Below are 15451 nucleotides of genomic sequence, written 5' to 3' on the forward strand. Positions count from 1 at the left end.
GAAGACTGTGCCTCTTCTCTGGGAAGTTAAACAAGCCAGGGAAATTGTTCTAGCCAAGAAATTTGAGCAGAAAGGGTTACTTTTAGGCTGAAGCCGTTACCAGGCAGGGCACAAGTTAACATAGTCTTTTTCCCAGCTTCAGGAAATAACTCAAATATGCAGCGCTGCCTTGGTGGTCTGTTTATAGCTGATGAAGTGACTAATGTTGGAGGTTAGAAGGAGGTGTTCTGTGTCCTCTTGTAGGGAAAATGGTAAATGCATTGCACATGGTATCTCAGGAGGTACGTGATATACCTACTGCACTGGAGCTTTCAGGGAAGACCTCAGGGAAACAATGTCAGCACTGCGTGTCAGCTGCCCTGTTCTATATCACAAAGGAGAGGGTCTCAGGGAGAGAAGGTAGTCTGTTTTGCAAGCAGGAATGAAAGGAATAACTGATTCTGGGTCTTCAACCAGCAAATAGTATGGAAAAATGTCCTTATTATATCATCTTCAATCAGGACACAGGACACAAACACACACATAGACACACACACCTGGGCTACCATTATATACTTATATATACAGAAATACCACCCCCCAAATCTTTCTCTTTATGGACCTCCATCCAGAGCATGTATGTACTATTTGGTGTCTCATGTACATTATAGTAACCAGTGACACAGACCCAAACTAGCAAGGGAGGCAGCGGGGAAGTATTGCTCCCACACAACATACCAAACTCCTAAAATTTGACTAGTTACGTCTGGAAGAATATAACAATACATTTTTAATTGCATTGGGATTGCGTCATCTTCCAGATGTTCATTTTTAGGCATCAACACATGGCTTTTTCCTCTGCTAAATGCTGTTGCCCATGTTTCTATCGTGGGACTACTGAGAATGTGTGGCCAAATGTATATTGAGCGACCTCTACCGAAAAGGTCTGGAATTGCTGGCTGAGACCTCGAGCACCCCGAAAACCTGTGCTGTGAGGGGTTGTGACTACAGTACAGGTTTGGCATGTGCTGACATTCAGTCCTCTTAAGTTCCAAACTTGAATATTTGGGATAAGATAAAATATTTTAATGATTCTGAAAAATATGAAATCTGAATTTGTGTATCTTAGTATCTATCTCAAGGAACTTTTTGCATTAAAATATCAAATTGAATAAATCTATACTCCTTTCAAAAACTACACTCCTTTTAAAAAATGTCACCATATCCAGGGACTTCCCTGGTGGTGCATTGTTTAAGAATTCACCTGCCAATGCAGGGGACACAGGTTTGAGCCCTTGTCTGGGAAGATCCCACATGCCACAGAGCAGCTAAGCCCGTACACCACAACTACTGAGCCTGGGCTCTAGAACCCACAAGCCACAACTACTGAGCCCGTGTGCCACAAATGGTGAAGTCCGCAGGCTCTAGGGTCCGTGCTCCACAACAAAAGATACCACCACAATGAGAAGCCCACGCACTGCTGCAAAGAGTAGCCCCCATTCGCCACAACAAGAGAAAGCGTGCAGCAACGAAGACCCTACACAGCTAAAAATCATCAATCAATCAATAAAGAATGTCACCATATCCAATCCTCACTTAAAAGCCCATTGTGGCTTTACCCCAATAAGTACATTAGCATTGCGATCTTACAGAATATCACCGTGTACTTGAGTACTGAAAGCTTGTTTTGTAGTCACAACATCCTAAAGGCAGGCCAAGGTTTTAGGCCTGGTTATGGTCTATTTCTGCAATTCTTAAAAATTCTTATTCCCAGACATCTGAGAACTCTTTTCTGATGTTAATTCATCTGAACCTATTGAGTAATTCATTTCCTTGACATTCTCAAAATAGAAAACGTTAGCTTGGCAGACATGGAAAACCACCTTGTTCCTAAGAATTGCTGTGAGAGAAAAATAAATACTTGAATGCAATGCTATCAGTTCCATAATAAACTCTTGCCTCACGATTCTCTAAATATACTGGAGGAAGTAGTTGATTCTTTCATTGAGAAAGAGAGGTAAATATTTTTTCTCAAAGAACTCATTGACTCCAGGATATGAATAGGGTCAAATATTTTGATCTGGAGAGGCATTTGTACTGAATCAAATATTCACAAATTGCCACCTAAAGATTGTGGCAGGTCATGACACTTCCAGTGGTTGGCCTACAACATCCAAAATATAAGAACAAAATTGTGAGTTTTCCATGGAACTCAATATATTCACGCTAAAGGACTATACTTACTCTGTGATTATGGCCTCTCTATTTTGTTGTGGCTCAAATAACTTTCAGGGAAATTGATATTGATAACAGATATTCTATTTTTGCTTTGTAATCTTTAATTAGCAATTTTTAAAATTTGATAACTTTATATTGTTTCCCATGGAAATAAATGAATGTCATGAGAAGCTCTAAGTCTATGACTCTGTGCTGAGCCTAATGTAGTCCTGAGAAAACCAAAGTTCTCTACTCCACTGGGCAAAGTATGTGGGCAGAGGCACCACTGGGCTTTCCTCTTAAAGCACCCAGCAGCAATCCCTAGGGAGTTTACAAAATAAACAAAGGATCCCATCTTAGCAAGGTGGGATCTTCATTTCAAGAAGCTGATGGATGGAGGGAGAGATAAGAAAAAGCTCCTCCACCCCTTGAAAGGAGAATTCAGGGACTGTTCTGGTTTGGTGGTTAAGTCTCTCACCCCTTTCCCTTTGGGGAATCAGTAAAATACTTTATGTCCATCTTTGCTTTATATATTTAATGGTCTGTTGTTGCATAAAGGTTTATAATTGCCATATCTTCTTGATGTATTGATCCTTTCTTAATATATACTGTCCTTTGTCTCTTGTGACTTTTTTTTATTTAACGTTTATTTTGTCAAATATTAGTATACCAAAGCTGCTCTTTTTTTTTTTTAATTTTTTAATTTTTTTATTATTTTTATTTTTTTCTTTTTTTTTTTCTTTTTTTTTTGGGGGGGGGTACACCAGGTTCAATCATCTGTTTTTATACACATATCCCTGTATTCCCTCCCTTCCTTGACTCCCCCTCCTCGAGTCCCCCCACCCTCCCTGCCCCAGTCCTCTAAGGCATCTTCCATCCTCGAGTTGGACTCCCTTTGTTATACAACAACTTCCCACTGACTGTTTTACAGTTGGTAGTATATATATGTCTGTGCTACTCTCACACTTCGTCTCAGTTTCCCCTTCACCCCCCGCACCCTCCCATACCTCGAGTTCTCCAGTCCATTCTCTGTATCTGCATGCTTGTTCTTGTCACTGAGATCATCAGTACCATTTTTAGATTCCGTATATGTGAGTTAGCATACAATATTTGTCCTTCTCCTTCTGACTTACTTCACTATGTATGACAGATTGTAGTTCTATCCACCTCATTACATAGAGCTCCATCTCATCCCTTTTTAGAGCTGAGTAATATTCCATTGTATATATATGCCACATCTTCTGTATCCATTCATTTGTTGATGGGCATTTCGGTTGCTTCCATGTCCTGGCTATTGTAAAGAGTGCTGCAATAAACATTATGGTACAAGTTTCTTTTAGGATTATGGTTTTCTTTGGGTATATGCCCAGGAGTGGGATTACTGGATCATATGGGAATTCTATTTGTAGTTTTTTAAGGAACCTCCAAATTGTTTTCCATAGTGGCTGTACCAACTTACAGTCCCACCAACAGTGCAGGAGAGTTCCCTTTTCTCCACACCCTCTCCAACATTTGTTGTTTCCAGACTTTGTGATGATGGCCATTCTGATTGGTGTGAGGTGATACCTCATTGTGGCTTTGACTTGCATTTCTCTGATGATGAGTGATGCTGAGCATCTTTTCATGTGTTTGTTGGCCATCTGTATGTCTTCTTTGGAGAAATGTCTCTTTAGGTCTTCAGCCCATTTGTGGATTGGGTTATTTGCTTTTTTGGTATTAAGCTGCATGAGCTGCTTGTATATTTTGGAGGCTAATCCTTTGTCCGTTGTTTCATAGGCAATTATTTTTTCCCATTCTGAGGGTTGCCTTTTAGTCTTGTTTATGGTTTCTTTTGCTGTGCAAAAGCTTTTAAGTTTCATGAGGTCCCATTTGTTTATTTTTGATTTTATTTCCATGATTCTAGGAGGTGGGTCAAAGAGGATCTTGCTTTGATGGATGTCATAGAGTGTTCTGCCTATGTTTTCCTCTAGGAGTTTTATAGTGTCTGGCCTTACATGTAGGTCTTTAATCCATTTGGAGTTTATTTTTGTGTATGGTGTTAGGAAGTGTTCTAATTGCATTCTTTTACATGTTGCTGTCCAATTTTCCCAGCACCACTTATTGAAGAGGCTGTCTTTTTGCCATTGTATACTCGTGCCTCCTTTGTCAAAGATAAGGTGCCCATATGTGTTTGGGCTTACTTCTGAGTTCTCTATTCTATTCCATTAGTCTTCCTTTCTCTTTTTGTGCCAGTACCATACTGTCTTGATCACTATGGCTTTGTAGTATAGTTTGAAGTCAGGAAGCCTGATTCCACCAACTCCATTTTTCCTTCTCAAGATTGCTTTGGCTATTCGGGGTCTTTTGCGTTTCCATACAAATCGTAAGATTTCTTGCTCTAGTTCTGTGAAAAATGCCATTGGTAATTTGATCAGGATTGCATTGAATCTGTAAATTGCTTTGGGTAGTACAGACATTTTCACGATGTTGATTCTTCCAATCCAGGAACATGGTATGTCCCTCCATCTGTTTGTATCGTCTTTGATTTCTTTCATCAGTGACTTAAAGTTTTCTGCATACAGATCTTTTGCCTCCTTAGGCAGGTTTATTCCTAGGTATTTGATTCTTTTTGTTGCAATGGTGAGTGGGAGAGTTTCCTTAATTTCTCTTTCTGCTCTTCCATCGTTAGTGTATAGGAATGCAAGAGATTTCTGTGCATTAATTTTGTATCCTGCTACTTTACTAAACTTATCAATTAGTGCTAGCAGTTTTCTGGTAGAGTCTTTAGGATTTTCTATATATAATATCATGTCATCTGCAAAGAGTGACAATTTTACTTCTTCTTTTCCAATTTGGATTCCTTTAATTTCTTTTTCTTCTCTGATTGCTGTGGCTAAAACTTCCAAAACTATGTTGAATAATAGTGGTGAGAGTGGACACCCTTGTCTTGTTCCTGTTCTTAGAGGGAATTCTTCCAGTTTTTCCCCATTGAGAATGATGTTGGCTTTTGGTTTTTCATATATGGCTTTTATTATGTTGAGGTAATTTACTTCTATGCCCATTTTCTGGAGAGCTTTTATCATAAATGGATGTTGAACTTTGTCAAAAGCTTTTTCTTCATCTATTGAAATGATCATATGGTTTTTATCCTTCAATTTGTTGATATGATGTATCACATTGATTGATTTGTGTATATTGAAGAAACCTTGCATCCCAGAGATAAACCCCACTTGATCATGGTGTATGATTTTTTTAATGTGCTGTTGCAGTCTGTTAGCGAGTATTTTGTTGAGGATTTTTGCATCTATATTCATCAGTGATATTGGTCTGTAATTTTCTTTTTTTGTGACATCTTTGCCTGGTTTTGGTATCAGGGTGATGGTAGCCTTGTAGAATGAGTTTGGGAGTGCTCCGCCTTCTGCAATATTTTGGAAGAGTTTGAGAAGGATAGGTGTTAACTCTTCTCGAAATGTTTGATAGAATTCGCCCGTGAACCCATCTGGTCCTGGGCTTTTGTGTGTTGGGAGATTTTTAATCACTGCCTCAATTTCCGTACTTGTGATTGGTCTGTTCATAGTTTCTATTTCTTCCTGGTTCAGTCTTGGAAGATTGTATTTTTCTAAGAATGTATCCATTTCTTCCAGGTTATCCAATTGATTGGCATATAGTTGCTTGTAGTAGTCTCTCATGATGCTTTGTATTTCTGAGGTGTCCGTTGTTACTTCTCCTTTTTCATTTCTAATTCTGTTGATTTGCATCTTCTCCCTTTTTTTCTTGATGAGTCTGGCTAATGGTTTATCAATTTTGTTAATCTTCTCAAAGAACCAGCTTTTAGTTTTATTTATTTTTCTTATGGTTTCTTTCCTTTCTTTTTCATTTATTTCTGCTCTGATCTTTATGATTTCTTTCCTTCTGCTCACTTTGGGGTTTCTTTGTTCTTCTTTCTCTAGTTGTTTGAGGTGTAAGGTTAGGTTGTTTATTCGATCATTTTCTTGTTTCTTAAGGTAGGACTGTATTGCTATAAACTTCCCTCTTAGAACTGCTTTTGCTGCATCCCATAGGTTTTGGGTTGTTGTGTTTTCATTGTCATTTGTTTCTAGATATTTTTGATTTCCTCTTTGATTTCTTTAGTGATTCCTTGGTTGTTTAGGAGTGAATTGTTTAGCCTCCATGTGTTTATATTTTTTGCAGTTTTTTTCCTGTAATTGATGTCTAGTCTCATGACGTTGTGGTCTGAGAAGATGCTTGATATGATTTCAATTTTCTTGAATTTGCTGAGGTTTGATTTGTGACCCAAGATGTGATCTATCCTGGAAAATGTTCCGTGTGCACTTGAGAAGAAAGTGTAGTCTGTCGTTTTTGGATGGAATGTCCTATAAATATCCATTAAGTTGAGATGGTCTATAAAGCTTGTGTGTCTTTATTTATTTTCTGTTTGGATGATCTGTTCATTGATGTAAGTGGGGTGTTCAAGTCTCCCACTATTATTGTGTTACTGTCGATGTCCCCTTTTATAGCTGTTAGCATTTGCCTTATGTATTGAGGTGCTCCTATATTGGGGGCATAGATATTTACCATTGTGATATGTTCTTCTTGAATGGATCCCTTGATCATTATGTAGTGTCCTTCCTTGTCTCTTGTAATAGTCTTTACTTTCAAGTCTAATTTGACTGATATGAGTATTGCTACTCCAGCTTTCTTTTGACTTCCATTTGCATGGAATATCTTTTTCCATCCCTTTACTTTCAGTCTATATGTGTTGCTTGGTCTGAAGTGGGTTTCTTGTAGGCAGCATATAGAAGGGTCTTGTTTTTGTATCCATTCAGCCAGTCTGTGTCTTTTGGTTGGAGCATTTCATCCATTTACATTTAAAGTGATTATTGACATGCGTGTTCCTATTACCATTTTCTTAATTGTTTTGGGTTTGTATTTGTAGGTCTTTTCCTTTTCTAGTGTTTCCTACTTAGAGAAGTTCCTTTAGCACTTGTTGTAAGGCTGGTTTGGTGGTGCTGAATTCTCTTAACTTTTGCTTGTCTGGAAAGCTCTTGATTTCTCCCTCAAATCTGAATGAGATTCTTGCTGGGTAGAGTATTCTTGGCTGTAGATTTCTCTCTTTCAGGACTTTCAGTATATCCTGCCATTCCCTTCTGGCCTGCAGAGTTTCTGTAGAAAGGTCAGCTGTTATCCTGATGGGTTTTCCCTTATATGTTGTTTGTTGCTTTTCTCTTGCTGCTTTTAATATTTTTTCTTTGTGTTTAATTGTTGTTAGTTTGATTAATATGTGTCTTGGTGTATTTCTCCTTGGGTTTATTCTGTATGGGACTCTCTGTGCTTCTTGGACTTGGTTAATTATTTCCTTTCCCATGTTGGGGAAGTTTTCCACTAGAACCTCTTGAAATATTTTCTCAGACCCTTTCTTGTTTTCTTCTTCTTCTGGGGTGCCTATAATTCGAATGTTGGTACGTTTAAGGTTATCACTGAAGTCTCTGAGAATGTCTTCTAATCCTTTTATTCTTTTTTCTTTTTCCTGCTCTGTGGCAGTTATTTCCCCCATTCTATCTTCCACCTCACTTATTCATTCTTCTGCCTCAGTCATTCTGCTGGTTATAGCATCTAGAGTATTTTTAATTTCAGTTATTTTCTTATCCATGGCTGTTTGTTTTTCTGAGTTCTTATGAACTGTTTCTTGTACTTTCTCTATTTTGTTATTGAGATTTTGTATCATTTTTACTATCATTACTCTAAATTCTTCTTCAGGCATTTTTCCTATTTCCTCCTCATTTATTTGGTCTTGTGGGTTTTTTTCCTGCTCCTTTGCCTGCATGGTGTTTCTTTGTTTCCTCATGGTTGTCCAAACTTTTGGGGTTGCTTGTCCTGGCGATAGAGGTGTTTATAGAAGACTGTCCAAGCCTCACACTAATGTCCAAGTATTGGATTACACGAATATTAAGTCTAAGAAACACATACACGTATAAGACACACAATTACTGAATCCGTTAGGACATAAGGCTCTAGAACAACCTGACAGAACCCCAGTGTGCTATCAGATATTCAAAGAGAAACCCAACAGAAATTGACAACTGAAACAGAACAAATCAGAGACAAAAGCAAAAGCAAACAAACAACAAATAACACCCTACACATACAAACATCAATCCAGGGAGATTTTGTAAGCTAGGATCAAATATAGAAAAGAGCTGGAGTACCACCAGACAGAATGGAGATTCTCAGAATGTAATTAGACAACTGTACTAAGAACTAAGATAAAGACAAAAACCTAATATTAAATACCAAGGCTGTGCGTCATCTGGAGAATAAAGCAAGTAGTCTGAGCAGACCGATAGTGTTGCTTATAAGTATGTTAAGATAAAATAAAGTTAAAAAGGCTGGAAGAAAGGGGAACAGAAGAGCATAATGTGGTTGGAAATATGCAAAGAAAAAGAAAGGAATAGAAATGTATAAAAGATAGGGATGAAAGGAAAGTATGAGAGATATTTTGTCCGTACTACCAAAAGCTTAGCTACATATAGAAATATATAAAAAGGCAAAAAAAAAAAAGGATAAAAAATATCATTAAAAAATTATGTTATAAAACTTGTAGATCCCTTAGGGCTAAGATCGTATTTAATAAAAAAAAAAAAAAAAAAAAAAAAAAAAAAAGAGTGATAGAGAAAGAAAAAAAAAAAAAAAAACCAGAACTGATCCCCGAATGGACCAGTTCAATAGGTATTGATACTACTATTTCTGTTTCCTTAGCGTCTCAGCTGTAAGTGTCCTTCTCCTTGCCTTGGGTTTTTTTTGCATTATTCTGTGACCAGCAGAGGTTCCTTTATTGTTCATCTGTAAGTGTCAGTGTGTGGGGAGGGAGAGGGTACAATAGTGGCTCCTTCCCCTGGGAGTGAGTGAGCAGTGGCGCACTGTTGTTTCAGTCAGGCTTGGAGGTGCCTGTTGCAGAGGGCGCTGGTGGCTCAGGCGTACACAGAAAGTCTTAGAGTTGGGCCTCTCTCAGGGTTTTTTTCTTTTTGATGCTGTTGTTTTTTTTTTTTTTTTCCTCTCGGCAGCCTCCCTGCTGCTGGCGTTGCAAGGGGTTTTAATCTAGCCCCGCCTGAGCGCCTGAGCGTGCTTGTTATCCCTGAGCACCTTAGGTGGCCCCCAGGGCGTCTCTCCACTGCCTGTTGCAGAGGTGCCGAAAGAGAGGGAGAGGCTAAGCGCGCGGCTCCTCCCCCCCGCCCGGGAGCCTGCAGCCTCCAGCCGCCATCATGGCTGGGCAGCTCTCAGGGACGGGCACTCCTCTCCGCGGACCTCCTCCCTCCTGTCCTCTCGGTCCGTCACCCTACCGGCAACAATGTTTCTCACCCTGAACCAGCTCTCCGGTTCCCACGCTCCCGCTCCTGGACCCTCCGTTCAGCCGCGGATCGATGTCTCGGTCCGGGAACGCTGAGCTGCGCTGCGGACCCTCCGTATGTTTCTCACTCCCTCCCATCTGCCACAGCTCCGCCGCTTCACCCTCTTTGAGCCCTCGTAGATGCCTCCCTACCGGCTATGTCGGGCTCCCCGCAGCCCTTTCTGGCCCCGCTGCCCTTTCTGGTGTCCGAGGCCGTCTGCTGGTGTTCAGCTGGTTCTCTGTGGGAATGACTGCGTCCTTCCATGCATTCCCAATGCATCTGTGGAGAGGGATGCACTCCACGTCTCTCTACTTCGCCGCCATCTTTTCTCTCAGCCAACCCTGCTCTTTTTATTGCTATTTTCACAGAATATCATTTTCCCTTCTCTCACTTTTATTTACTTTCAACCTATTTGCATCTTCAGATCTAACCTGAGTCTCTTGGAGACAGTATAGACTTGGATCGTGATTTTTTTTTTTTTGTAGTTGCTTTTTTAAAAAAAATTTGCCCATGAAAATCAGCTTGCAGGATCTCAGTTCCCTGGCTAGGGACTGAATCCAGGCCACAGTAGGGAAAGTGCTGAATCCCAAGCACCAGACCACCAGGGGATTTCCCTGGATCATGATTTTTTTTTTAAATCCATTCTGCCTAATTCTCTTTTTGATGGAGAATTTAATCTATGTACATTTAAAGTGGTTACTAATAAAGGGGGACTTACTGTTATCATTTTGCTCTGTTTTCTATATGTCTTGTAGATTTTAGTTTCTCATCTCCTTCACCACTGTTTTCTTTTGTGTTTAGTTGATAATTTTTTTGGAGTGAAATGTTTAAATTGTATTCTCATTTCCTTTCATATATTCTATAGCTGTTTTATTTGTGCTTAACATGGAAATTACATGTAACATACTAAACTTATTATATTTGAATTTATACCAGGTTAACTTCAATAACATACACAAGATGCTCCTTTATACTTCTGCCCCAACCCCTTTCTCTTGCTGATATCACAAAATTACATTTTTATTATATTGTGTGTCCAAAAACATAAACTAATAATGTTTTGAATGCATTTGTCTCTTAAATTATGCAGAAAAAAGTGTAGTCATGGTGTTTGCATAATTTGCTTCCAGGGGTGTCTCTCCCAGCCATTCCTCTGAATTTGCCATCTTTCCACTGCACTCTACAACTCAATGAACATGTTTTTGTTTTCTTAACATCTGTTTCAGAGTTTACCACAATGCATGGCACAGTGATTCTTCAGCAAAGGGGCCCCAAAATGTCTTTTTCATGAGTGGGTAAAACTGAATTCAAGTAGACTTTTCAAAATTCTCAAGAATGCAACATTATGATAGCTAGCATGTTGTATCAAGCAGATGCCATAAGCCAGGCACTCTTTTAAGGACAGTAATGTTATTTCACTTAATTTTTATAGAAACAACATGTGAGGACTTTACTGTTATTAGCTGCACTTTATTATTATCTACATGAGCTGTATTCAGTTAAAGAAACTGAGGCTCTGATATATGAACAACTAACTATCTAAGGGCCAGGTGAATGTAGGGAGCCAAGATTTGGAGTAAATACATCTAATTCTAGAGCTTGGACTTGTCATCATGCACTTGACAGATGTGGGGCACAAAAAAATACAATGGCAAAAGGTAAAAACTTCCTAGCTCAGAGTTCTTTGGTTCCTCCAGGGGAGGAAGGGACCACAGTTAAAGTCACCTTCTCAAAGAGGTTCTCCCTAACACTCTTTGCTGGACTTGTGGCTGCTTTTCTGTTCTCCCACAGCTCCTCTGTGTGTCCTCATCTGAGCACTTTTCACCTTGCACAGAAATAGCCTATGGGCCCCACCACCTGCAGCTTTAGAATGGAGCTCATCTGTCTCCTCTACCACTGCACCCCCAGCACTTACCCAGGAACTAGTAAACATTCAGTAAAAATTGTTGGAATGAATGCATAAAGGAAGGTGGGGAAAGAAAAATTATCCTTATATTTCCACCCCTGGTCTGTGCACCCTCACACCAAGGAGAATCACATAGGGAAACAGCAATGAGAGGCAAAATAAAATCACATTCCCTGTCATCTTCTCCAGTTGGAGGAAGGACTGCTGGGAGCAATGAGGGCAGAGACATGTGCATGTGGGGATAGAGAACGGGACCAAGAGATAAGGAGGGTGAAGAGGACAAGGGGTAAGAGAGAGGGCAGGGAAAAACAGGGAACAGAAAACAAGGTATTGAGGAAAGGTGAAAAAATAGGTGAAGAAAGGCTGCGGAGACAGTACTAACAATTTCCAACCCAGGACCACATAAATCTAGTTTAAACAATGAAAAACGTCCCAAGCATGTTTAAAGCAAACTTCTTTCCTTTTCACTTCCCCTTTCTCCCTTTTTTGTCCTTCATCTTCCTCTCCTTCTCCTTCCTCCTCATCTTCTAATTTCCCCCAAGGAAAAGGGCTAAGGACTTTGCACTTCTTGTTCTAGCCAGTGAGAAATAATTGACACATGGCAGGTGGGAGAAAATTGGAAGGGCTTGCTATCACCAGATTTGCATCCAAGAGGAAAAACACTGGAAAATATCTAAGATTTAGTCATGGGTCAGGACTGACATCATCCACATCCTATCTGTATGGATAACACATGAGGGATAATTTGGCCACTTGGCTTCTTTGGAATGAGCCCCTGAGGAGGGGATCCCAGGAGTTGTCAATCCACTGCCCAAGAAGAGTATCCATCATCACAGGCCTGCCAGCCCCATCCATCCTTAAGGAGACATCCCCAGAAATGAGGCTACGATATACCCGACATGCATATGGGGAGTAAGCTTTCATCCTTTAGTACCCACCCCCCAAAACTAAACACTTTTCTTCTTTCTGCTCTTCAGATGATGGACTTAAATTGATCAATCCACGTCGGTGTGTTAGGAAGGGTGAGGATAAAACGCTTCCCCTCCGCCCTTAATATTTTGGTTATTTTAAGGGCACCCTGAAAGGGGATTGGGGGGTGGCATGTCCCTCTGTCAGGATTCTTGAGCCCTAACACTCCAAGCACAAAACAAGTTAAAGGACCATCGACCAGAACAGTACACATTCTTTTGAAAGAACCTATGGTGCTCTTCCCTCTGCAGGAAAAGGAGTCCCAGAAACACCATGCCTTGCACTGATGTGATTATTCTTCTCTCCTCTGCAAGGAACGTTCTAGTTACCAGGCGAGTTGTTCTCCACCCTGGGATCCGATGATGGGAGGAGAGGTTCGTGTCCCACACCACAGAGCTATCAACAGTAGAAGTCAGCACAGCGGCCTCAGTTATCTCCTGGCTGAGGCTAAAATTACTGTGAGGTCCACATCCATTCCAGTCAAAATCAGAGAAGTCCCACACTGCAAGGGATTAGACTCTGGGAAGATTCCTCCTGCAGCACTCCAGTGCTGAGACATGAGGATAGGAGGGCACAGTAATGGGAGAGCTGCTGCAGAGGCCAATGGCATCTTTGTGGCCAAATCCAGCGGACACGTCGGTCCTCATTGCTCCTCACAGACGATCCTCTCCTCTTCTATCTCAGCAACGTCATTTCCTCCTGACTCACCTTCAGCATTTCTGAACAGTCATTCTCAAGCTCCGTGACTTACTCTCTTCTCATGAATTCCATAACTACGGGTCCCCAGGAGAGGATACACATCCCCTCCCTTATAGACTACATAACCCCTGGGCTTCAGACACTGAAATTTCTCTGATGGCCGCCAAACTGCTCTCTGTGGTCCAGATGTTTCTTGTGCTGAACCTCAACATCCAACCGCCGCCTAGATAACTACAAGGCAGCTCAACCCCACGTGACCAAAACAGCTAGCTCTGTCCCTCACTGATCCCAAACCAGTTCATCCTCCAGACATAGAAACCCTCAGTCACCCACATGGAAACCATGCAGTGATTCCGCACCTCTTCCCTTCCCATCTTCTGTGTGCCACTGCCCATAAATATAAAGTCTTTGGACTGATCGAATCCCGCCACTCTCCCCATAGGCACTGGCCCCTTCAAGCCTTCATGGGGGTTATGGAACCTACTCCTCACTGGCCTCCTTGTCCTAGAATCTGTCCCCTCTGTGCTACCAGCATGATCTGTGTATAATACACACACATGACCAGGTCAGCTTTCCCTTTAAAATGCTTTAATGGTCCCATTGCATAAAGCATCAAGTCCAGAATCATCAGCAGCCATGAGGACCTGGCTTGTCACAGGAGGAGGAGGAGTGCACAGAGCCCTGCCCCCTTAGTGCCCCCCTCACCACTCATCACTCCTCATCAGATCCCAGGTCCTCCCTGAGAGGGAAGTGGGAAAGGGACAAGCTGAAGCCTGAGGAGGAAGAAGAGATGGGATCTCAGGGTCACCTGCCAGCAGGTAAGGACACTTGTCCCAGACTGTAGGTGTGGAGAGGGGTGGGTCCACAGTGAATGTGCTCACTCTTGACCACGCCAACTCCGAGCAGCCCTGGTCTCCCTCCTCATCCTGCCTCTGGCCATGAGACATCCCACAGAGATGGGAACAAATGAGCTGGGTGATCCCTGGTCCAGAGGGGACATGCAGGCTGCTGCCAGTGAGAGCCGTGTCCACCTGCCCTGGAAGGTAGTGCTCCTGTTGACCGCGGACCAGAGACCATGCCCGTGGTGGGGAGGGGGTGGCCTGAGTGAGGACAAGGGATGTCCAGGGTTCTTCCAGTAACCCCCCTACCCAATGAGCATGTGGGCAAACCTTACCCGGGGATAGGGACATCAAAGTTTGCTCTGAAAAGCTAAAACTCAGGTTGAGAAATCTCACCTCCAAAAGGCTTCCACAGAGTGTTTCTGCACACAAGCCTCACCCAACTCAGGCAACCGAGCAGCACATCCCAAAGGTGAGCATCCAACAGCAGTGTTTTGAAGCCCCAACCTTTGCAGTTCAGTCCTCAAAGGTACAGGATGCCTGTACCTGGATGGAGGCTCCTATAGCCCTGGCCCCAGAGACTCAGCAGGGAGTAAAGGAGGGTCACAAATAGACACACTCACACCATGGTCACACCACACTCACACACACACACTCACACTTGTAAGCAAGTTCCCCCTGAGCCCCACAGGGACTTACATGTGACTGTCCCCTGGTGACTCATGCTTCAGCACACAAGGCTCTGACTGCTCTCTCATTATTAAATTCCTGAACTGGACAACACACAGTGAGGTCCTCAGAAAACAAGGGGCAGAAGACAGTACTAAAGTACGTGCTAGAAATAGCCTATGTAGGTCACCCCACAGATTCTCTGTGCCCAACACTCCAGCTGATTGGTGTAGCCCAGCAGCTTCATGAACAGTCGCTGGTCATCTGGCCCCAGACTTTACCCACCCTGAGACCAAGATCCAGTCCTCAGAGAGGCCCCTGGTGTCCCAGAGGCTTGAGAGGGGAAACTCACCTACACAGGACGACCACACCCAAAGACCTCCAAGGGTGCAGTGGCCGTATTAGCAGATTTACTCACTCTGATCCTGTGCACACTTTTCTTGTCCTCCTTTAAGATCTCAAATTTCCAAACATAAATAATGACTGCTTTGAATTTTACATCAGAGGCTCAATCCACATGAAGGATCTTATGCTGCAAACTTCAGATGCACTAAAATAAACTAATGGTTCCCCATCGCATAGAAAGAAAACTGTCTCACCCTTGTGTTGGTTACTCTGCCCTGTGCACACGAAGCCAGCCTGGTCCTAAATGTTGCTGAGGGGCTGACAGTGCAGCTTCCAGGGGTAAAGTGTCTGGAGCCAAGGTGCCTCATTCCAAAGCCTGACTCACCTAAGTATACCCTGGGATCTTGGGCAAGTTCTTGAACTTCACATTGCTTCAGTTTTCTGATCTGTACAGTGGATCAGGT

General features: G+C 42.0%; 1 pseudogene; it reads right to left on the reverse strand.

Annotated features, from left to right (window-relative positions):
- The window catches only part of LOC130844443 (intelectin-1-like), a 32597-nt pseudogene that overhangs the window by 5049 nt on the left and 12097 nt on the right, over positions 1 to 15451 (reverse strand).

This window comes from Hippopotamus amphibius, chromosome 2 (genome assembly GCF_030028045.1).
Source record: "Hippopotamus amphibius kiboko isolate mHipAmp2 chromosome 2, mHipAmp2.hap2, whole genome shotgun sequence".
Taxonomy (NCBI): domain Eukaryota; kingdom Metazoa; phylum Chordata; class Mammalia; order Artiodactyla; family Hippopotamidae; genus Hippopotamus; species Hippopotamus amphibius.